Source organism: Apis florea, unplaced genomic scaffold (assembly GCF_048593485.1).
Source record: "Apis florea isolate Af1SG1 unplaced genomic scaffold, ASM4859348v1 contig_2839_pilon, whole genome shotgun sequence".
NCBI classification, from domain to species: domain Eukaryota; kingdom Metazoa; phylum Arthropoda; class Insecta; order Hymenoptera; family Apidae; genus Apis; species Apis florea.
In genome coordinates this window covers 1,314,302-1,337,510 of record NW_028256653.1, presented here as the reverse complement: position 1 = coordinate 1,337,510, position 23,209 = coordinate 1,314,302, and the positions used below count along the sequence as shown (strand labels likewise).

The following is a 23,209-nucleotide window of genomic DNA, read 5'->3' as shown; positions in this document are numbered from 1 at the left end:
TTTTTTTACGCTTCTAGGTTATAGGGTTTTTTTTTTTTTATGTTTTTCTTTCTTGCTTAATTTTAAAGTTTTACGACAAGTTTTTAATGATTAGATGCCGTAGTGATATCGTAGCGAAGCTTGTACCAAGCTTTTTATGTCTATTAAACGATCGTGTTTCGTAAGATTCTTCTGCGCGCCAAATTATACATGTTTTTCACTAGTCGTTATCTTTTTATACAGGCAATAAGTCAATGCTGAAGTTTATGACGAACTTTAACGATGATATGACAACAGTAATAATTTTACGTTATTGTGGAAATCGAAATTTCGTTAGATTTCTGGCGCGTCGAAATTCATATTTTTTTTTTTTAAAAATGCTCGATCGATTTTAAGATTCACGACAAATTTTGCTGCGACGATTTCAAATTGCAACGAATCGTTAAATATATCTCGAATGTATCCTAATTTTTCACTCTAATTTCTTAAATCTTAACACTTAGAAAGTTATCCACAGTTTTCATCCCAAATTATCAACTATTCAACCATTGATAACCGTTTCAAACGTCTGTTAACTAAGTACAAAAGCGTGGTGTGGTTCGTTCGAGGAGAAAGAGCCGAGCGACGAGCCTTTTGAAACAGTTAGATCCCTGCGATCAAATAAAACCGGTGACAAATTGACGCGTGCGATAAAAAGAATTTTCTCAGAGAGAAAGCAGCAGTTGTTGCTACGAGCATAGGCGACCAAACAGACTATGATTATTTCCACGCCGCGTTCCGGTCAAAATAAACATTTTATTACTATTTACTTTCCATAGTAAATTGACCAAGAAACGCTTCTCATTCTCTCTCTCATTTTTTCTTATATTCAATCTTTATATATAACCTGTTACTGTTCATTTCTCTATTGATAATCAATTTAACGATCTAGCTAAAAGCTTTTACGAAAGGAAATAGTGAACTGGAAAGACTTATACGTTCTTTAAGATCAATAAAATTGATTCTTTCAAACACTGAAGAAATGTGACACTTGAATAACGATCGTATTCAGTGAAAACATCCTTGAATTGTTTAAAAGCTAGGTTATATATAAGAGACAATTCGTTCACGTTATAATTAATGCAAACATCCTAACAGGAAAGTCTTTAATCGTTAAACGTGAAAAGATTGATATTAAACACATTTAATTAAATACTTGCAATTAATGCATTTATAAAAAATTTACATACACAATACATGTAGTGTAAAAGAATATTGTAATTATATCTTCTTTCTTTATATTACAGTTAACGAATAGAGTAAAGTCTATTTTTGATTATTCAAGTAACCATTGATCTAAATAATTATCTCATCACATTTCGTTTTGTTTAAAATATAAATTTTTTCAGAGTTATATCATACAATATATAATTCAATCACTTGAATTAAAGTGAAATTTCTTTTCAAATATAATGTAATCTAATTTTTCTAATCTCTCTGCTTATTTTTATCTTTTTATTGGATTACATAATTTCAATTATGAAAAACAATAAATAATATTATTGCAACCAATTGCTATTATTTCATGTTAATTAATTAAACCTAAACATAACATACAATAAATATTTAATACCATTGTTTTTATACTTATAAAATGATTTGATAAGAATCCAATGAATAATTAAACACGAATATGAAATACAATTAGATCATGGAATGAATCTATATCGTGATATAGATAATATAATCTGTATTAACCAATTGTTTTATTTTGGAATATAAATCTGTCATGGGATGAGAAGAAATAAATAAAAAATATGCATCGGAGAAGATGTTATCTCCAAAAGATTTTTAAGGAGAATAGCGATACTTTGACTCATTGTAAAAAATCCGCACTAATGGACAGGGCTAGACTAATAATCCGTCCTTAAGCCAGGTAACATGTTATTAAGTGGGCGTTCACGCATCTCGAGGATTTTCTACACCGATGACATCGCCATTGAAACGAAATGTAATCAAAAGATTCGCATAAATCTGCCAAAATATTACTTTCTCAAGTATTTTTGATCAACATCAATGGATTAATTATTAAAATTAATACTATTTATGATATAAATTATGGAGAACTGCTCATAAATTGTGTTTGATGGTAATGATAATTGATCGTAATTCACGGTAAATGGACGAAGATTTAATCAATTTTATAAGCGAAATAATCGAATCTGTCAATTTATAAAAACATTTTCATTATCCGTTATGATAAATAATTGGAGGCACGATTTTGAACATCGTCTTTCGCCGTCGAGATTTTGTTTTTCCATGATTTAGAAATCAATTTCGTGATTTTACGACGTTAATTTAAATCCATGTGCACGAGCGATACGTTTCATGGAAATCTCACTATACGTGATAAAAAGATCGATTTATGAATATTTAAGTGTACGTTGAATATTTAATGGCTGTATAATACTAATAATCAGTTTCTCCGTCCTCCACCACATATACGATATATACGTAGTTGTGTTCTACGCATAGCATCCAAGATCGCTATGACACAAAATTTCGAACCTCACCCGTGGAACACACAACGAGTGAAAGATAAAAGCTCTCTTCTCTGGAAAATTTCGTAACATACGAGGAATTCACGTCTCATAGCAAACGGTACTTCACTCGGAACGGCAAAACGGAATTCGTCGTCACAGACGGATAGGAAAGTGCAAAATGTCCCGGCTACGTTGCCGTATCTATTTTCATCCTACATGTTTTAGATGCTCCACTATTGAATCCGACAGGCGAAACGAGTTGCGCATCGACTTGATGGTAGAAGAACAGAATATATGAACCGAGAGGACTGATGTTACATGGTGTTGTTGGACAACGTGAGGTATTTGTCTTCTATTTTTTTTTTCTTTTTTACAACGTCTTGTTAAGATTTTAACTTTCTTTACATAAACTTTATGTAGAGCAGATTAGTTTATCTTGTTTCATTTGTTTATTTTATTGTTTTGTGAATCTGTTATGTGATATATAGATTTAATTAAAGAATAATTTAATCTTTTTTAAAATCAAATTTTTATAGGAGAAACAATTATTTTTAATTAATTATTGACAATGGAAAAGTATTTTCTTGTGATATTATTTATTACTATATTGCACATAAGTAATATTAAATGATGAAAGAGTTAATATTTTAAAATGTACGTAAAATTTACTTACACGAATTTAAATTAATTGTTAATGAAAATGTGTCATATCATGATAAAAATAAAAAGATAATTTTTCAAGAAATAATTCGATAAAATATTTATAATCAATTATCTTTTTTTCGAATTATTTTAAAAATGACAAAAAATTAGACAATTTGATTATATAGGTTAAGTACAATGAGATATTATAATTTATAATTTCGAAGTTCTTTGAATATCTTTTAATTAAATTATTATGCATTATTATTAAAGATTTTTTATTAAATAACGACTATTCAGATAGTTTTTTTTAGAATTGAAAGAAGGAAGAATGTGTAGTTGAATGATTTACTATAATAAATCGAGACAAGAAAATTATAGAGAAAATTTCTGCACCTACCGTGCAATCTAACAGACAGGTTATGTTGCAAAGATTTTATCTTGAATTACGTGTCTCTGCTTTATTGATTTCATTGCTAACCAACGGCCTCAGTTAATTTGATATATGATCTCCATAAATGCAGAAACTTAACTAATCAAACTTTAAAAATTGTTTCCGATTAAATTTCTTCTTAAATAGGAAGCATTTTATTCAAAATCAAACTTGTGAATCGATGAATCATTCAATATTATCGATCAATCATATTTTATACGCACAATTTTAAAATTAATCCAATAAATGAATCAAAAATCTAACTAGTCAAGTCTAAAAAATTTTAAAATTATCTTTGAAATATTTAAAAATTATTTCCACTAAATTTCAAATAGCCAAGCACTTCGATCAAAATCAAATCAACAAAACCTCACGAAATCACATCAACCAATGAAATACCACTTAATCGACAAATTGTCCAATATTATTGATCAATCATATTTTGTATCGCACAATTCCAAAGTTTTATTTAATCCAATAAGTAAATCAATTTCATAAATGCAAAAATCTAACCTTAAAAATCAGCACTGACAAAAATCTTCCCACAGCCAATCACTCTCGATCAATCGCAAATTACACTTAAATATCGTTTCATCGACAAACCGTCAATGTTAAACTCGGATCACTTCTCATCGATCAGTCATTAATGTCAACTATCCACTATAAATACTTCTTCCGAATAAAACCAAAATTATCGTAAAAAGAATGGTATCAAAGTAACTCGAACGAGGGTGCTCGAATGTCGTATAAAATAATTTACAGTTCGTCTATGCAAAGTATAACCACCAGCAAAGTATGTGAATGTGCGTCGATATGCGGCGTCTTGCTTGACCAACGATGCAAGACGAGTCGATAGGCTTATCGATTAGTCGACGCGGTCCATCGCGGAATGTCAGTATCGAACAGCGGCGATTGCTGTCCGATATCTAGTCGATATCTAGTCGATTTCCAGCCAATTCATGGTAGTTGGATGATTCAGGGGAACGTTGACTGTGAGCTCGCCCCTGGCGCCGTGGCCTGTTTAATTTTAGGGTATTACGCGTGCAGGCGGCAGCCTGGTCGAGGCTAAAGGGTACCTCTGCCTCGGTATTTGCCAAGATATTATCGTGAAAAAGGGAAAGGAGAGAAGCAGTGGGTAACGAGGAGGGCGTGTCCGTTGGTTCGAGACGAGCCTCTAGGATGCATCCGACACTGTTTCGCGAATTAGCCCCGTCTCGAATCATCGTGGCCCATCAGGGAAATCGTCGTGACTCGGGGTTGCTAGGTAATACGTCGAATGGGTATCCTGTTCTTTGGAATTGTGCGAATCGGTTCAATGCCTTTGCCAATGATGGTTCTCTGAACCAGTGTTTCTCAACTTGTGGATCGTGATTCTTAAAAAAATCAGGTGAAGAGTTTTGAAAAGAGTATTATTTATATAGAAAATTATATTGGAAAGTATGAAAATATGATAAATGGAAGTAATTTGAAAATAGTAAAATATTTTGAGATTCAAGAATTCAATATTCAGTTTTAAATTTCCTTTTTTTAAATATTCATTGAAAAATTGTGTTTGATAATATTTCTAGGTTAAATTTATTACTTTCGTATAATGTAAGTTTTGTAAGTTACAGCATAAATTGAGACACAAGTTAAATAGAAATGTAAAATGCGGTGATAAAATACTGATAGAAATAGGTTTTGTAAATAGAAGAGAAATTTTAAACGGAATACGTGCATAAAATATGCAAGGTGACAGAGAAAGTGCAGCTATCCTGATGAAAAATCAATATCAGATAGAAAAGGAACAAAAGTAAGAATTTGTAAATTTTATATTTTTCTTTTGAATCTCATCCAAAATAAATTTATTATATATTCTTCATTTAATTTTTTATAAATTTATTGCTTATTTTTTTATAAACATTAGTAAATATTTTAATATAACGAATAAATAAATGAAAATAATTTTATATTGAAAATTTCTCTAAAATAAAAAATAAATATTAATTTTCGTATTAATTTTTACTATTTTTTACTTTATTACTATTTTTATACAAACGATTTTTTAATAATAAAAAAAATAATTTTACATTTCAGATTTCTTCAAATTAAAAAAAAAAATGTTAAAATAGTTTGCATATACTACAATTAAAAACAAATCAGAAATCATACTTGAATTATCGAGGCGCTGATTTTTTATCTACGGATGAAATCATATAATACGATTATGATATTTGCATACATTTCTTTCTCGTTGCAAGCGATTGATATTCTCCAATGTAAATGAAACTTTCTACTCGAATTGATCATTTCTGATTCGTGGTTCCAAGAGAAAAATGAGGCATGTTTTTTTTTTTTTGCAAAAATCCATACACAATAATTTTCATTATGATTGCATATGTTTTTGTATGTTTTTGTATTGCAATTGATAACAATTAGTCGCCTAGATCATTATTTATTTGTTGTGTTTGCCATAAAAAAATATTTAATCTAATTTTTTTTATCTAAACTTTAAATGATAATAGTTACAAAATTTTTCAATAATTTAAATCATAAATAATTTTAAGATTGGTCTATAATCAATCTATCTATTATTAAAATCTTTACTTATTCTTAGAATTATTTAAATTTCTATTTATTTAAAGTATTGATTTAGAAAATGTAAAATTGCAATCATAATATGACATAGATATTTTAAATTATATGCATAGTTATACTATTTAAATGTTACATATTCTATCTGATTAAAATTAACATTAGAAATTAATTTTTTTTTCAAATTTTTTGTTTTTGTGTAATATTTAAACAGTTATTATAGATCAATTTTAATATTAAACTAGATATATAGAATTAAAAGTCAATAAAAATTCGATTATCAAAAAATCAGTTTTATCAGTTTTGAAAGTAAAGAAACGTGATAAAATTAAATTTTTACTATCTTAAGTTATGAATTAATACCATTTATTTAACGTTCATAAATTCATATTTATAAACAAGCAATTTGATCGATAGACAATTGTATTCAATACAGATATAAATCTAATCAGATAATCATTATAAATAATATTTGTAAAAAGACCCGAAGGAGTAAAGATACAATATCTTAATATACGAAAACCTTTTCAGCATTTCCATAGATCAATCTCTCGAAGTAGAAAGAACGAGCGGCCTATAAGAAATATCGACAGGAATGATTATTGGCAAATAACCGGAGGTATAATTATATATCAGAGGATGTATATATACTATGAAACGACGCACCGCTGAAAGTTCGGTATATTTAACAGTGGCCGCACGTATGAGATATAAGTTTGATATCGAAGTTGCGTGCAGAATCACCGAATTATCGACTTGCAGCGATCGAAGTGTGAAGCGTGCCGACGATCGTGCGTCGAATTTATAATCGATTTTTTGTAAGTCTTGAGAAACTAGTATCCATTCGTTTCAAAATTCAACGAGTTTATTCAATTGTAAGTTGTAGAAAGGATAAAATATCGTTAAATTATTTGTATTTTAATTATTAATGAATTATTTTTATTTTTGTAGACATTTATCCTATCTATTTAAAAGTTTAGATATTTAAAACTCAAATTAAATGGAAATTAGATACATATGGCATATGAATGCTGAATAATTGCAAGTATAAAACAAGTTTAGCAAAAAAAGAAAAAAATAAAAAATTAGAATAATGATATCATTTATTTACAAATTGCATGGATGATTAATGTATTATTTCTCAACATCTATGATTATTTGTGATATATATATTTATATATATTGATGATATTGATGATGTTCAAGATATTATTCAAGAAAACATTAATCACATTAGCCTATAATAAAAATATTAATAAAAATAAGTTTAATAAAAATAGAAAAGTTCCATTATGAAGAATCAGATTATCATTGAAAATATCATTAAAAATTAATTGTCTGGAACAAAAAAATTGGAATCTAAAAATCTAATCTTCAGATACTCAAATAATTAATCTCTAAACATAGAATATTATAGAATAGATGTTTCAAATCTAAAAATGATTCATATTTCAAAAATCTATAAAACTTCCAGTTCCTCGAAACTTTTTGAAAACTTGCTTCATATCTTAAATATAAACGAATCAAATAATTTAATTTATTCATTTTTAAATGAATCAAACGTATACACATTTAAAAATTAACAAACGAGTTGAAATACAGTCAAACCTGAGAAAGTATCCTAATCGTAAATTTTACAAGATTAGTCATTGCACATTCAATAATGGTCCATTGATAAAAATCTGATACAGATGCAAGTGTAATTACGTAAGAAGAATGATCTATTATCTTTCTATAACTATGAACAGTTGTTAAATTTAACAAAAATCATAATCTGCCTCTATAAATCTGGTCGGCTTAGTTCTTAAGAACTTTATCTCGAAAGAGTGAACGAATGGAAGGAACTACATGTTTTAATCGAACTCTAAGTCTGATGTAAGTACTAGCTAAAAGTCTCTCGTTCTTTGCTTTATATCGGTGTTAAATCTTTCTTAAGATAACACTGTTCTACCAGTTTCTACATTCCTTCTCGAGAAGAAAATTTACAAGTGGCAAGTAAATTCTAGGGTGGATATTTCCTTAAAACATGCTTAAACTATTCTTAGAACAAGAACATGGATAATTGAAGCGGATGCAATCGCGAGAACCAAGTGCCGAAACGAGTCTTAAACAAGTTCGAAAGATAAAGACTCCATAATGCTTGGCAAGATGAATCGTACCATATATGAAGTGTGAAACCTCAAACGTCACATTTTATAGCTCATTTTGTTACTCTTTATTATTCATTGACATCCATCCTTGTTAACTTTTAAGTATCCAAGACTAGTTGTCTTACTAGAGATATGTAACAGAAAGATATCTATAAATATCTCGTCAAATATACTCGATTTTTTTTCTTAATGATTGACCTTTCACTAGAGATGGAACGTTACAAATCTCAGGATTTTGAAATCTTTCATAAAATTTTCAAGTTCTTTGAAATTTTTTGCTACTTTTGTAATTCAAAAGTAAAAAAAATATCAAATTTATATAAATAATACATGAGGATATTGCGATGAAGTTATTCAAATGAGTTTGTAAAAAGATTTTAAACCGATTTTAATGATTTTCCAAAGTTTCGAAACTTTACAAGGCTCCGGATTCTCAAATTCAATCAATCTTTTATTAATTTCTATATTATATATAAGAATATAAATATTATTTTATTTCTTAAATAGAATGATATTCTGTAACATAATAAAATTAATTAATTTTTTATACATATTTATATAATTTGAAACTCATACATGTTAACATATAAATAATTTATAAATTTAAAATATAAACTATTTTTCTATTTAGAAAATCTATTTTTATTATATTCAAAAAAGAATTTTAGTCCCTTGATTTAACTTATCACATACAGTATCACATACTTACAATGAAAAATCTAAACTGAAAGATTATTTTTAACAGATTAAAATGGATACAATATTTCTTGTAGATAAAAATCCCGAGATCTAAATTAAGTTTCTTCTTCTTTTAATAATTTTCAAACATGATTGTACATGCGGGCTTAAAGCCACACTTTTAAATCTAACATATGTTTTTAAAACGTTTCCCGAAACGAAAATAATATTCTGAAAAAACCAAGGCGGTGTTAATATCTGCGGAATTAAAAGGAATCCGGTAATTCGCGTGACTCCGCGTTAAAATTTTTTTCCTGCTATTTTTAGAGCGGCGCCCTGTGTAGTGCGACCAGTATCTCCGCGCCTGGTGCATCGAACCTCGCGATCGGTTCCAAGATTGAGATAAGCAGCTTGCGAAGAAATAAGTAGTTTAAGCCTGTTCGCGTGGCCGGAGATTGGTCTGACGTCGTCATGGAACCGAGAAGTGGGGATGTTTTATGCATGGACCCCGCGTTATGCATCATTCCAGGTGCATCTCGAACAGAACCCGTCGAACTCTGGCTCCGTGCAAAGGACATGTTGTTACGCTCGATCGATGAAGTGTGTTTCCAATAGTAAAATATTGATTACATCCAATTGAAGAGGTGGCCGCAAAATCACGATGATTTGTCAAATACTTTCAATTTTGGATTCGTAAATGCATCAAATGATAAATCAATGTGTAATTACTTCGATGAAGTGTTAAATACAAAAATATATTTATATAGGATGATTCCTGAAAATATACAAAAAATTAATTAAGTGTTGTGCAAAAATTTTGAAATAAATTGTGATCGAATAATAAATAAACATATTATCTTTAAATTTGCGTACAATAGCTTTACAAAGATTATAGGAGAGCAGATTGAAGAGTAAGTTCATTCACGACTGAAACGAAGCGCACAAGCAACTTTTCTAAAATACAGGAATTGGTTGCGTGACGGTCGATCTTCGGCAACGGGGATGTTGGATAGAAGCATGTTGGTGGGGAAACGTTTCAGGGAGAGTGGGGGCGTGCGTTACGCAGGATTTAGGGTTCTACGTGGTGGTGAGGAGCCTCGACAGCACGGTACTCGTGCCGTGGTGGAGAAGCAACCGACAGCAGCACCAGCGTACACGGTTTCGCCGTTGCGGAGAAGCCTCGCTGCTCTCGGACAGAGCAGTCTGCAGCGATCATCGGCCCTCACGGTGTTCCGTATGGCCATGCGTCGTTCCAACTTTTCTGACACTACGTCAAAATTTATCATCGACCCTGCGCAAAATTCCGTCGCCTGCAACGTAACCGAGGACACTTTGAAACCGAGGTTCGAAGTATATCATCGAAAGAATACCGGAGAACGGGATTCCGCTTCCAGACTAGAGATCGTCGATCGACGATTAAGAGACATTTTTATCGGAAAGTTGATCGCTTTTGATATACGCGGTGATGAGAAGATAGAAAAAGATACGATTAATGAAATCGTAACGAACTCTGCGTTATTCATTAATGCTTGCTTAAAGAAATTCTTCAACGAGAGAAACATAACCTTACTCAATAGCGACAAACTTTCGCGAAAGTGGCGTATAAAAAGCAAACTTACCATCGTTCTCGATTGGAATATCGAGAATACTTTTTTCGATAATATCGTTTTATCCAGAAAGTGTCAACATAAAGAGGACGATATTGGTGAAATTATAAACGGTTTGAAGTTCTCGAGCGGTGTTGTTAAACCGAAACGAGATATTCTTAATAACAAAGTTGCACATTTCGTCGAAAGAAAAAGCAAAGATACCATATTTATCGAAAATATTGAACACATTGTAGCTATTGACGTTCTTTTCATTGTTTATATTAGCGGCTTCATAGCGACCGGCATACACATTGCAACCGCATACGCACCCCGAACTTGCCACGTTTCGCATGCGGGAGGACCAACTCGCACGTACGGTCCACCTATCGCTTCACAACTCGACGATCGAGTCAGTGTTACTCTTGATTTCCACGCGAGCGCCGGTCCCGGCTTACCGGGGACGATACCAACGCTCTACTTCATTCATTTTCGACGATTCTCCGCGTTTCTGTCGTCTCGAGTTCGGACCTTTCGAGCCGACTATCGAGAAATCGATCGAAGTGAATTTTCCTTAAAATCGACGCGTAATCGATACGAGTTGCCAACTTTACAGTGGAACGTTCGCGTCGTGTGAAGGAACATTGAGAAAATGTTCAGTGCCGTAAATTTATGGAGTTTTTTTTTCAATAATTATATATTCATATCGGAGAAATATTCTGAAAAATTTCGAAAACATCTATTGTAATCATTCAAATTTATTCGGTGAATATATTAAAAATAGTAATCTTTAGATCGAATTATATGTAAATAGACGATAAAAATTGAACGTTACACGAAGTGTTGAGTTTCAAAGTGTTCAGAGTGAATTTGGTGACACGGTTATTCGTCGAAGAAAAATAAATTTTTTATAAATGACATTTTAGAAGAACTTTGTCGTTGAACTAGATTAAAGTGTTCGCTTCTTTATTAAACCACAAATCGTCTAACGACATATACACGAGATAAACCGTTATCTAAGTAATGTGTACTGCGATTTGTATCGATTCGATAAATGTAATTCTTTCGTTATTTTCACGTCTGAGAAGAAATTAAATTATCCGTGAGTTTTATATTTCTTCACGTTTCTTATCAAAGACATATGTCGTTTCAAACAATTATCTATGTTGTTTTCCATGAGAAGTATCGAACGCGTCCGTGAATTGAAATCAGTGTTCGTTTCGTATACATTTCGTGTTAATGTGATGTAGTCTGGTGCGAAAATCATGAAATGAAAAAAACATTTGGAATGGTTACGTAGATAATCAACGATCGTCATTATGCATTGAACGGACGAATAGTGATTTCTCATAGAAGAAAGTGAAAATATTGCGAGTGGCGCCAATATTAATTTCTTTTGATATATGGTGCAGTGTCGATACCGTCGTAATTATTCATAGCAATCTTAGCGAAGATCGATATACGTTGCATAACAGTCAGAAATTACCACTCTTGATATATAAACATGCATAACATTGGAATTGTCTGAATTTGAATACATAATATATCCGTTGAAGAATAATAAGAGAATAATAAACAAGAAAAATCAATATATAAATTAATATATTCTAAAAGTTATCGGATATATTTTATTGGATGGATACAAAAAGAAAAACATAACTGACTTTGCAAGAAAATTCAGAGAATTTCTCGAGATGGATCAAAATATAAACTAAAGCTTCGAATCGATGGATGACAAACATTCTACGTAATCTCTTCGTACCGGCCATCATCCCCTCGCACACCGTCCAAATGACTCGTCCCAGTCGTCGTCTAAGACGCGTAGAATAATCGTTATTATCAGGAACGGTCGACAGCGACGAGATAACGCGGTCGAGAAACCAACCGAGCAGATCAGATTGCGATCGATCTCGAGAAACGAAAATTATAGGAGATCCGAAGCACCTTGTGCCCGTAATTCTATTATTGCTGGGAGGCAAATTTCGAACCGTATAGGATCGGAAGGAAGTAACGTATAGTCCTCGTCGTTAGCATCTTGGAACGTCATATATCTTGGCAGTAATGCGCACAAATTATGCGTCTCGTGCCTCCATGGAGCAACGGCCACTAAGAAGCGAGCAACGGTTGCACGTTTACACTTGCGGATAATTCGGCATCCATCGATTCCTTTGCCTTCCTTGCTTCCCGTTTATTCTTTTTACGCTTTTTTCGGCCATGTTTCGCTGCTTTTGACATCGTTTATTCCTGAAATTCATACACTCTGTTTTGATATTAACGTCTCTGTGGAACAGAGAGATACATTCTACGTGACGTGTGTGTCTCTTGATGCCGTCCTTGCAGCCAAACAAAAGGTGCACGCACATGTGATTGGTGTTCCTAACACATTTTTCGTTGTTCGAGGAAGCCTGTTTCGTGATCGTCGTTATTTGGCAAGTTTGCACGCCATAGTGACAACAAAATTAGAAACTGGATTACCAATTTTTATTTATGGATGGAAACGTTTTTGCAATATAAAAAATAACCAATTTGAGTATTTATCGAAATTTTTTACAATTAGCATACAATAACAGTTTGAGAAGAACAATTGAGATGTTGAAAGAAAGTGAAAACATACGATCGAATGTTTTTGAAACAATTGAAAGATCGAGAAGTTAGTGAGAATTTCTAATGCAGATTGCAACGGACTCTGTTTAAAAACTTCAAATTTAAAATTGTGTATAGTGCAATGGAAAAGTGTACAAAGGGTATTTGTTCTAAATTGAAGAGATGATAACATTGTAAAGTGAAACGTCCAGATAGAGATGAGATTATCTTAATTGGCGAGTATCGAAGGAATTCTTGTGACGCTGTCGCACAGCTGTCAGTGAAAATAGGAAACATAGAATATACCGTTATGTAGTTTATTCTAGCAAGCAACCATTCATTTACCTGGATCTCGAAAGTGAACAGACACGTGTGGAAAGTGCAATTATTTCGGATTTCGAAGATTATAAGTGCGCAGTATCAGTTTGACCCTGAATACTTTTAAATATTACGAAATCGACTACGTCCAAACTAATATCAAATATCTCTCTAATTGCACCAATTATATTTTATATTTTTCACACGATATTTCTCACGATAACAATTGAATTGAGATAAAATGAAATACGTATAAATAAAACGTGGATCACTAGTGAAATTGTTCAGTGAAGAATTGTTAGAGAGGAGCATAATTTCGATTCATCTTTAAAAATTATCGTCGCTGAGAAAAAAATCTCCACGTGCATATCAGGATAACATCTGTGCCTTTGAGTGATGACATTTATTATCACGAATGGTATCTACAGAATTTTATGCGACATTCGGTTTGGTGAGTAAAATACATTTTCAAATGCGTATTATATTTTCTTCGAATTTGGAAAATATATTTCCAGATTTTTTTTTTCCATTGTATGACAATATTTTGAATTGAATTACAAATATGGATCAATAGATAAAAAAATGTTTCGATTATAAAAACTATATTTTAAATTAGAATCGTAGTATATTTGCATAAATATGCAAATTCGCGTATATATAGATGTTAAATCTATATAAAATGAAATCGATCGAATATCGTTAATTTATTAAAATTATTTATTAAAATAATAATTTATTTATTTATTATAAATTAAACATACAATTTACAGAATACTTATATAAAAGTTTATTCCATAATTTTAATAAAAACATTTCATTAAATATCTCATTTTTAAATATTCATGAACATATAATGTGCACAAATATTCAAATTTCATTTCTTTGTTCTTTTATAACAATCGTATATTTTTTAACGGATACATTTAAATACATTTTTCTTATCGAAAATTAAACAATCATTTAAATTATTGTCAATTTATGTCAAAAATAATAGATTGTAAAAACAAAAGATCGATTATTATCGAATTCTCAATATCGAAACATTTTAATTTTTTTATTGAAATCAGTTGTTATTTCACGATTAATTGCAAATTATGTCTTAAAAAAATATAAAAAAAAAAAAATTAAAAAAGAAACTTAACAATATAAAGATATTCAATAAAAGTTTTGAACACGATGCATCGAATACATGCATCCGTTCGTTGATTCTATTCAAATTTCGGCGAATCTGTTTCGTATTGTTTCACGACATAATGCATTTCATAACGAATTTCGTGGAACGCAATTGTAACAATTTTTATACCTTAGAAACATATTATAATATTATACCATAATTAGAACACAATGTACTTTTAACCATTATTTCGTCGCGACTCTAATGACTCAGCAGTTAGACTTCCTGTTGGCGCCAATGAAACTTTCAATGATTTATTATCAACAAAAATTTTTCCTATTGAAAATTTCTAATTAGATACTTTTTTTTAGTACAGAAACACTGATAAAATTTCTCGCAAAAAATACATTTAAATTCAATAATATATTTTGAAATAATTTCAAAATTCATCTATCACAATTGAATTTTTATATACAAATTTAGATCAATCAATATTTGTCTTAAAATATTTTTCTTAACGAGATATACGTTATTCAATTTGTCATGGCAAAAAATAGTTTCCCATTTTTTCTTTTTTTCTCTCTCGGAATAAATTCTCCTTCTCGAAATCTAATGTTTTCTATGATTATTTATCAAGATAAGTACCCTTTTACGAAACACAAACATTCACGCGATTCTTTGTTGATTAACCATTACTCTACTTACGATACCGCCGCGCAATGAAATTACCATGAATTAACATATACGATAAGAATGACGTTGGCAATCTACTTCAAACATATCCGAAAGGTATTCAATCGGTTACTATTGCGAAATTGTAACGGCCGCGTGGGATACTTTGATTTAAATTCATATGCCGACAAATTAAATATTTGTCTCAAGGGGAGGAAATTTTTTTAACTAAATATATTCGATAACATTTTGGCAAAAATGAAAATAATTCCGAAACGACGTTTTTAGAACATTTTAATTTTATTACTTATCGCGCGTATTCGATAAAACTAGCCACCCGTAAAATGATTTTAATTGATCAAGACTATATTTATATATTTTCACATCATTTTGTTTGAACTGAAAATTCAATTTACTAAAACCAGATATAATTTCCGTGCCAAATTAGCTACCGATTTTTCAACATTTCAACATCTTATTAACTTCAATATAGATTTAATAATTCACACGGTGATAATCTCGAATCTTTTTTCGTTCGAACGTCATCACAACACTTGAAATCTAATCACGCGTCGCATAATCGAGTGTTGCAGTATTTTTCTCCACGACGCTTAGATGCATCTCGAATTCAGAGAAGCTGAGCTTCTGCTAAATATATAATTCGTATGTTATATATTAGTAATCGATCGTTTCTTTCACCGGTCACAATTATTCAAAGCATTTATCGAAAGTTTCGAATTGAAGAATGATTGGAATCCTGGAAAGTTGAAATAGCTAGGTGCACGTGCGAGGCCACGTTCGCGGGGGATAATGATCGTTCTTTAATATCGGAAGAAGGAACGATAAATGGAGGCGCGGGGTATCGTAAACGGGAGATATAAGGAGCGAGAGTGTAAATCGTAGTCTTACCGTTTCTTACACGAGACACGCCCCGTTAACTCGTGGGTTAAACATTAAACCCCGCCCATTTTTGGGGTGAGATTTTTGTCTCTCCTTTTACCGGCCCGTCCCTTCCCCTCGCGTCTCGGGCCACGTCCACGCGACGGAGATGGGGAACAGGTACGTGCACGACCTCTCCCTCCGATTCTCGATCGGGTTAAGCAAACAGCGAAGTGGTTCTCACCTTTATCGCGATAATAGCTGTAATTTCGGCGGGTCCTTGGTCGACGGGAGACGTTGCAAGTGTTCAGATTGCAGACGCGTCGTTGCGGTTGATTGCATGGCGCGGCTTCCTCGCGCGACCGCGATTTATTACGGAAACTCGTCCCACTCGTGCTGCTCCTCGATCGACACCGGCTCCCTCTCCTCGGCTACGGCCCCCTCGGTGAATTTGTTTTGCGATTGGAACGAGCAATTTTTTCGCAATTCTTTTTTTTTTTTTTCTTTTTCTTTTTTTTCTTCTGTTGTTCTTCGCTGGATGGACCGAAGGGGGGAAGACAGAGAGTGAATACACAAAAAAACGGTGAAGACGGTGTAATTTAGGGGGTGTAGGTAATTATGGAAGTAAAAGAAAGAGCAAAAAAGATGTCTTATTAAGAAGGAAGATTGGTGAATTAATTGTTATCGAAATAAGGTTGGTTGGTTTGTTTGTTATTAAAAATTGAAGGATTGGAATATTTTGGAAGGATGTAGAGTAAAATAAAAATACCTTATTAACATAGATTTATAAATCAACCCTTATCGGATTTTTCGACGATTTTTAATTGTCATTTTTAAAATTCAAAATTCGTAATATAAAAATTTCATCTCTATATTCATATGGCTATAAAATTTCATACTGTGTTAATTTATTAAAATTTATGAAAACTGTGAAAGATGTAACTAGCTGAGTTTATTTGTTTAAGTATTCGTTTAATTTAACATATCTGATCGGTGTCAACACGTCAGCGGCCATCACATTCGGTAGAAAGTCAAATGAATATTAAAATATTTTATGGTTCGTATTGTTAATTCGATTTCGATAGTGATTCTTAATGAATTGCCAAATGATGATCCTCCGCCATGTTCTTTCCAAGGTTTCGCTTATTTTTCATTCACATTTTACCCAACAAAGCTTGTAATCTTGGATATTAAATCTATGTTACACGATTTTAATGTTTTTTAAAACGGCAGCTCCAAAATACTTGCCAACTTTCCACGCGTCAACGCATAATTTGACTTTCTGAGATTGACGTCATTTAACAAATTGAAACGAAAAAATTCCCTCCGTTTTTCCCCTACGCGCACACACACACACACACACATACACACATATATATACCGTGACGACGAGCAGTCGCGAAAGTCGTTTGAGATTTAGCTTAATTAATCGATTATGTCGAGAGCAAATTGGTGCCGTCTCTTATTAATCCACGGGGCCGTAATTTTATTAGAAACTTTATAGATACAAGGGGCCTGTTACCTGAACCAGCCACACGGTTCACCCTACACGGGTATACGTCCACCTCGGCGCGCTTTCGTCGTTTTGTTCGTTCGATGTTTGCGCCGCGATCCTTGCCAGAGACAAGCGTGAGTATACGCGAGAGAGTACCCGGGGGTTCAATGAAGTGCACATCCGACAAGCGTGCGTCTAGACGTTGAGGTTCGGTGAGTAATGCTAATGTGGAAAACGCGATAATCGATGGGTTTATGCTCGAAAAAAAAAAGAAAAGGAAAAAAGAACCAGCCTTTTTTGACGTTGAAGCGGTCTGAAATGAAAGAGGCAGCGCGTCCCTGAAAATGGCGTGTGGAATTTTTATACGGTGCATGTTCATCACAACTCAAGTAAATTTCGTTAAGAATGTGTCATTTTTCTTTGCGTTGTCCAGTAAAAATTGTTTCTAAGACGTCTACGAAGAATGCGTAATTTTCTTAAAACTGTGCTTCTCGAAAATCTTTTAAAAAGAGAGATTAGGCAGAATTACACTTGTAGATCGTTCTAGTATTATCTTTATTTTTTTATTCTTGCGATTATTTACTATTATCGAATTGTTTGTGTAATATTGCACAAAACTTAAGTTTATCGATCCTACTTTTTTTCCACTTTTTTCCCCACTTGTGTCGAATTATACGAATATTATATAAATATTTATGTGCATTTCGTAAAATTTTTTCGTACTCTTACAATCGAATATTTGCTATCTCTCTCTCTCTCTCTGTTTGAAATTTTTTTTTCTAGAGATTTAAAAAAAAAAAAAATGCGCGCAATATACATTTCTTGTAAATCTTGTCCAATAATTATGCAATTCTTTCTACAACTACCTCGCGCGCGAAAGAAAGACATCGATAAAATGCCTAATAAATATTTGTCGCAAATATTTGCTCCTTCATTCGTAAAAATGATTTTGTGACGGAAATTCATATTATATTACGTATATAATCCGATCGTTTGGAACCTTGAACACATTGATTTTTGTAAATATTACGTAAAATGCTTCACCGTTTTAATGCATATTTATATAAACGTTTTTATTTCTCTCTTTCTTTCTTTGCGCGGGCGCGTCTCTTCAAATTTGCTATTTAAATGGGAAACCGAATTGGACTTGACGATTAACACGCGCATCATTGGCCGTCGTTTACTGGACACTAAATGTCGTGCCGCGTGTTTGCCTAACGATCGTTCATTTAACGGTTGGTTATCCACTTATTCTTAGTAACTAGTTCCGGTCACGGAATCTAGATATCTCTCCGCTCTCCCGGATTCCTTTTATTTTTAAAAAAGTTCAAAGCCACGAATGACCGTAGGAAACCGTGGGCTTGGTAAGTTCTAAAACTTCCAAAGCTTCCTACGGTTTACTTTCGTGGCCGTTTGAAGTGGCGCTCATCGGTGTTGAACCAGACGCGGCGCAACGGTATACAACGATGCTGCGCCGACGTTTTGGCAGGCTCCATCTCAAAGAGAGAGATTTAATCATCTTCGGAAAGAAATTTTTCTGGAAAATAACGAAATAACGAATATATTCACTTTGTCGTGATGGAATCGATTTCCTAGCGAGGGAGTAATATTTATAACGTCGAGAGGTTAGGTTCTACTTGAGTTTTAGGATAATTTCACTATAATAGTGAAATTGCTTTCATCTTTTTCATATTTAAGTTATATTTCTCATCAATTCTTTCTTTTAAGTTTATAGAAACACAAATATTCGCGTACGTTTCTATCCTCGATTTAATTATTATCCTCGTTTCCCAAACTTTCTCAACTATTTCAAGCTCGCATCGTCCACAAGCAAAATTTCAAGGAACAATTTGCCCTCCTACCGGATACGTGACTCCTCACCCGTAAAACCTCTTCCAAACCTCTCTCCCATTAATCGATATTTTAAAACTGCCCTCAAATTAAAAACTCCCCTGCCGAAACATTCGATTCACAACATTGAATTACAACAATCGACCCATACACAATCGTCAAAGGAAGCAAGCCATAACGACAGGGAAGAAGAGAAAGAGAAGGGGGGGGAAAGAAGAAATAAATAAAATCGATCGTCGCGAAATGAAGCCGGGCGAGAAACGGGCGGGCGTTGAAGTCACGCACGATGATTTGGCTGATTATACTTATACAGTTGAACGAACTGTACAGTCGAGATTGTAAGGGAAATCAGCGTTTACAGCCACTTCCGCCAGCGTATCCACCCCCCCCCCGGACTTACTGTCCATCTAATTTCGAATGATCTAAGCGCGCCGGTTGTTTAGACGCACGACGCGCGTCTGGCAACTACACATAGTAGCGATATACAGAGAAGAGAGAAAGAGAGAGAGAAAGAGTGTCGAGGGGTGGGGGTAACTGTGAATGAAGCTAACCACGCGCACTCTGAATGGAGGCGAAGCCACACTCGGTGGATCTCTCGGTGTATTTCCGTTCGTGTTTATACAGGAATATGCGCCCGAGGAGCCCGGGACATTTGAAACGTAGCAGAACCTCTTCAGCCCTAGGGATCGTCCAAGGGTGCAACGGGTATTATTCACGCGAGGAAAAATCGGGAGAACGAGAACTCTGTCCGTTGGCTGGATATTGGCGGGTTATTGAATGGTTGAAATTTTTTTTTTGTTAAGATTCTTATATATTTGTATTGGTCAAGTGAAAAATAATTTTTATTCATTTTTACAACGTTACGAGAGAAGTCGTGGAAAATGAAAAGTTTTTGAAATGAAACGGGATCTTAAGAGTTTGGAGAATTGTAACAATGTGTGTATCTTTTAATCATGGAATGGAATGGAAAGTCTCATCGGAAGATAACTCGTCAAAAAATTGATTCTTACTATAATCTATGTACGGAGATATCTCGCGAGTTTTTTTTTATTGAGGCATAGAAATTGTTGTACTAACATTGTGTCGCGTGATATCTCGCGTCAATAGATAGGCGAAAGGATTATTATTACTCGACATTGTTTCGTTTGTCGCGGTTCGTTTGAAAAAAATCTGAGTTACGATTAATTAGTGTCTCTGGTTTCGCGACACACGCTTTGTGTCGTATATAACGTAGATAAATTGAATGATTAATGCCCTTTATCTAGGTTTCAGTCGTTGGATTCGATAATTTAAATTGTATGAAAACTTATGGTAAGACACAGTCATGAATCTTTTTTACGCAACAATTATATATCGTGCTATTTTAATACGTATAAGGTATGGATAATTTCTTCTATCGAGTCGTATAATCGATAGTATCGTTTATTATTCATTGAAATTTTATGATCGTATGATTTATGATTCACGTAGCGACAATTTTAGTAGCTACTTATAATTTGACGTTAATTCATTGCTACTTCGAGAGATCGCGAAATATGTTTTAGTTTTAAGAATGGCTAGAAATAAGTGTTCACTAAACTGTTGCTGCACAATATGAAATCGCAAGTGATCGTAAAATTTGAATTGCATAACAATAGAGAGCACTATTATTATAATATAAACTCTTGTTCAATATACTTTGTCATATCGTATTTTTTTTTCTTTCTTTCTGTTTCTTATAAAACTCGCAATTATAACTCTCGTTTGTAAAACATTTTCCAAAGAGGTTGTCTACTTCTCCAAGTGTCAATCAATATTTTAAGATAAATATATAAAAATATATAAAAATGTTCGCAAAAGTTTATTTTCTCTGCTTGATAACAGGGCTTAGAAAAAACTTTTAATGAGAAAAGACACGAACAATTTGAAATTCATTCTAACGATAACGCCATTCTTATCGAAGAGCAATACAAAAGATTGGAATTTAGAAGAAACGAGAGACAATGGATGCACTGATACAACCGATATCGTAACTATTCAATTTTCCTTTCGCGCGATATATATATTCTTATGCTCCATTTTGCAGCAACATGAAAACATTGGTATTTATCGAAATTTTCACGTGAGATAACAGGCATCGTTTGTACAGGGATGCTCGACACACCTGCGTTACTGTAAAACGGTCGCTCGTTTAAATCTACATAGGCGCCATACGATGCAAAGAACCAATAGAGGGGTCGTCTTATCTGAGGAATGTTCGATAAAGAGTTGGCCGATAATGTTTCTCGGTATTCTGCTGTTTTTGCCGTAAGGTAAAAAAAGTTCGAGCTTTATCGAATCGATCGTAACGGTGTTTCTAACTCTATCGTTTATCGGCGAATTCGTGGATCAAGGTATGATCGATCTTTTCGAGATATCGCGCGATTTTCGTTTGTCCCGATATAACTGTATCGATCATCCATAGGCTGTAATTCTGGAAAATCATTTATTTTTTCACCTCGAATGATGAAACATTATCTAATGTTTCGAATGTCTCGACGATTTTCATCTTCTTTTTCTATCGTAAAAATCGATCGTACGAGACGCGTGCATCGATATCTCGATGATATAGATAACAATATGGCGTCGCGTAGCTCGAAGGTAAAGGACCTTTTTGCGTTTGACAACTTTCAAGGAAGGAATTCGATTACTTGTGATATAAAACGTATTGAAATTTGTGGTGTAAATTGGTGAAAATTCGTTGTAATTTATCGAATAACAAGATTCAATGTAAATAAAACGAAATAAGACAAAATGATACTATGTACTTTGAATATAACCTCAAACAAACAGGTACGTTTTCCTTAGCTTTAGTTTTATAATAATTATAGATTGGATTTACGCTCATTTTCTTTTGTACCAATTTAAATTGAAACAAACAACTCAAAATTATTTTCAATACAACGTAATAAAATGATCGATATCTCTCGTGTAAATTCCCGTAGATCTAACCGATCGATATGTTTACACGTAACAACTAGCCCCTTCATAAAACGGATCAAATTATCATCTCGTAATACGAATAAATCGATTCGCTTATATGCCTCCACGTCGAAAGCGACAGTTAATTAAGGAACGAAACAAACTCGCGCGTCCGCGAACTGATAATCGCGTTAAGGGGAACGCGTGTGTAACACGCGTGGACCCGTCCCATTTCCGTGTAGACAGAATAAAAGGAACGGTGGAACAGGGACGATTAATATCACTCGGATTCGCCATATTATCGACAAACTTCGCGTCAGTGCATCGATGTTACTATACCAGTTTCGTCTACCGTTATATACCGTGTCCACGATGGACCAATGGTAATTCTCGTTCGACGCGAAGGTGCGTTCCGATTGGTCGAGTACAACGGTCGAATACAACGGCAATTAACGAGATAAATTAACCTGGTGAAATGGCTGTCCCTCGATCTCGCCACGGATTTTTCCGACGATTCGAGCCGGTAAATCGTCTTTGCAACGCAGAGATAATTGCACGCGTCGGTAAGTCGATCACATTTACCGATCGACTGAAATTGTAGAACGTCGGAATTAATTAGTTATGGACCGGTGATGCGCGGAACCGGCATGACGGTTTGTCTCTCGTGCATAAGCGTCGCGAAATTCCCTCCATTTGGTCGCGCCTGTTTATCGGCCTTAACGTTTTAAGCCGACAGCCGTGAGTTTTACGCGCCACGAACTAAAACCTCTCTCCTCGAACTGCGTATATTCGC

The 23,209-nt window shown here is 33.3% G+C and overlaps 1 protein-coding gene and 1 long non-coding RNA gene across 2 annotated transcripts in view; both read left to right on the top strand.

The window, feature by feature from the left end:
• Positions 1–7,020: 7,020 nt before the first annotated feature.
• Positions 7,021–8,935, top strand: LOC147657767 (uncharacterized). Its single transcript, XR_015291825.1, has 2 exons — positions 7,021–8,025; positions 8,105–8,935. It is a non-coding gene; the product is annotated as an uncharacterized LOC147657767 (long non-coding RNA).
• Positions 8,936–13,693: 4,758 nt separating this feature from the next.
• Positions 13,694–23,209, top strand: part of LOC100863335 (uncharacterized) — a 106,639-nt gene continuing 97,123 nt past the window's right edge. Inside the window, exon 1 of the mRNA XM_012486763.3 lies at positions 13,694–13,916. The gene's annotated coding sequence lies outside the window, so the exon portion shown is untranslated. The remainder of the gene's footprint in view (positions 13,917–23,209) is intronic.